Genomic DNA, 2,717 nt, shown 5'->3' with positions numbered 1-2,717 from the left:
GTGGAGAAAACACAAATAAGACTTTTTTTCACACAGGTTCAGTCAGCTATTTCCTTATATTCTTCAAAGCGTTCTGATATTGACTGGTAATTGTGTTTGATACTTTCTTAGACTATTTCTGCCTCTGGCTGATGTGTATTTTCTTTCCAAACTCCACCAGAGCCTATGATTACACAGCATCCTATCTGTGGAAACCGGCAGTGCAGGGATAGGGAAGAAAACTATAGGCATCCAAAGGAGCCCGGCTAGCTCAGTCGGTAGAGCATGAGACTCTTAATCTCAGGGTCGTGGGTTCGAGCCCCACGTTTGGTGAAAACAACTAAAATTTTAGTGCTTTTTGACCAAAAAAATAGAAATTGAAAGTCTCTTTACAATATTTGCAATATTTTCATTGTTAACATGCAATATATGAATGCATGTCTGGATGATGTGTAATGGGGCAATACCACACCTTAATGTATTCACTGTAAAAGAAAAAGTATGTATCATCTTACTGTAAAATAAAGTGGAGAAAACACAAATAAGACTTTTTTCCACACAGGTTCAGTCAGCTATTTCCTTATATTCTTCAAAGCGTTCTGATATTGACTGGTAATTGTGTTTGATACTTTCTTAGACTATTTCTGCCTCTGGCTGATGTGTATTTTCTTTCCAAACTCCACCAGAGCCTATGATTACACAGCATCCTATCTGTGGAAAACGGCAGTGCAGGGATAGGGAAGAAAACTATTATCATCCAAACGAGCCCGGCTAGCTCAGTCGGTAGAGCATGAGACTCTTAATCTCAGGGTCGCGTTGGGCGAAAACAACTAATATTTTAGTGCTTTTTGACCAAAAAAATAGAAATTGAAAGTCTCTTCACAATATTTGCAATATTTTCATTGTTAACATGCAATATATGAATGCATGTCTGGATGATGTGTAATGGGGCAATACCATATCTTAATGTATTCACTGTAAAAGAAAAAGTATGTATCATCTTACTATAAAATAAAGTGGAGAAAACACAAATAAGACTTTTTTCCACACAGGTTTAATCGGCTATTTCCTGATATTCTTCAAAGCTTTCTGATATTGACTGGTAATTGTGTTTGATACTTTCTTAGACTATTTCTGCCTCTGGCTGATGTGTATTTTCTTTCCAAACTCCACCAGAGCCTATGATTACACAGCATCCTATCTGTGGAAAACGGCAGTGCAGGGATAGGGAAGAAAACTATTATCATCCAAACGAGCCCGGCTAGCTCAGTCGGTAGAGCATGAGACTCTTAATCTCAGGGTCGCGTTGGGCGAAAACAACTAATATTTTAGTGCTTTTTGACCAAAAAAATAGAAATTGAAAGTCTCTTCACAATATTTGCAATATTTTCATTGTTAACATGCAATATATGAATGCATGTCTGGATGATGTGTAATGGGGCAATACCATACCTTAATGTATTCACTGTAAAAGAAAAAGTATGCATCATCTTACTATAAAATAAAGTGGAGAAAACACAAATAAGACTTTTTTCCACACAGGTTTAATCGGCTATTTCCTGATATTCTTCAATGCGTTCTGATATTGACTGGTAATTGTGTTTGATACTTTCTTAGACTATTTCTGCCTCTGGCTGATGTGTATTTTCTTTCCAAACTCCACCAGAGCCTATGATTACACAGCATCCTATCTGTGGAAAACGGCAGTGCAGGGATAGGGAAGAAAACTATAGGCATCCAAAGGAGCCCGGCTAGCTCAGTCGGTAGAGCATGAGACTCTTAATCTCAGGGTCGTGGGTTCGAGCCCCACGTTGGGCAAAAACAACTAAACTTTTAGTGCTTTTTGACCAAAAAAATAGAAATTGAAAGTCTCTTTACAATATTTGCAATGTTTTCATTGTTAACATGCAATACATGAATTCTTCAAAGCTTTCTGATATTGACTGGTAATTGTGTTTGATACTTTCTTAGACTATTTCTGCCTCTGGCTGATGTGTATTTTCTTTCCAAACTCCACCAGAGCCTATGATTACACAGCATCCTATCTGTGGAAAACGGCAGTGCAGGGATAGGGAAGAAAACTATTATCATCCAAACGAGCCCGGCTAGCTCAGTCGGTAGAGCATGAGACTCTTAATCTCAGGGTCGCGTTGGGCGAAAACAACTAATATTTTAGTGCTTTTTGACCAAAAAAATAGAAATTGAAAGTCTCTTCACAATATTTGCAATATTTTCATTGTTAACATGCAATATATGAATGCATGTCTGGATGATGTGTAATGGGGCAATACCATACCTTAATGTATTCACTGTAAAAGAAAAAGTATGCATCATCTTATTATAAAATAAAGTGGAGAAAACACAAATAAGACTTTTTTTCACACAGGTTCAGTCAGCTATTTCCTTATATTCTTCAAAGCGTTCTGATATTGACTGGTAATTGTGTTTGATACTTTCTTAGACTATTTCTGCCTCTGGCTGATGTGTATTTTCTTTCCAAACTCCACCAGAGCCTATGATTACACAGCATCCTATCTGTGGAAACCGGCAGTGCAGGGATAGGGAAGAAAACTATAGGCATCCAAAGGAGCCCGGCTAGCTCAGTCGGTAGAGCATGAGACTCTTAATCTCAGGGTCGTGGGTTCGAGCCCCACGTTTGGTGAAAACAACTAAAATTTTAGTGCTTTTTGACCAAAAAAATAGAAATTGAAAGTCTCTTTACAATATTTGCAATATTT

At 37.6% G+C, this 2,717-nt stretch overlaps 1 non-coding gene across 1 annotated transcript; it reads left to right on the top strand.

Moving 5' to 3' along the window:
- The first annotated feature begins 1,724 nt into the window (after positions 1-1,724).
- Positions 1,725-1,797, top strand: TRNAK-CUU (transfer RNA lysine (anticodon CUU)). The gene has a single exon. It is a non-coding gene; the product is annotated as a tRNA-Lys (tRNA).
- The last annotated feature ends 920 nt before the right edge of the window (positions 1,798-2,717 follow it).

The sequence above is a fragment of the Ambystoma mexicanum genome, chromosome 4q (assembly GCF_040938575.1).
Source record: "Ambystoma mexicanum isolate Mex_15411 chromosome 4q, UKY_AmexF1_1, whole genome shotgun sequence".
Taxonomy (NCBI): Eukaryota; Metazoa; Chordata; class Amphibia; order Caudata; family Ambystomatidae; genus Ambystoma; species Ambystoma mexicanum.
The sequence above is the reverse complement of the archived record's forward strand: the minus strand, read 5'-3'. Positions and strand labels throughout refer to the sequence as shown.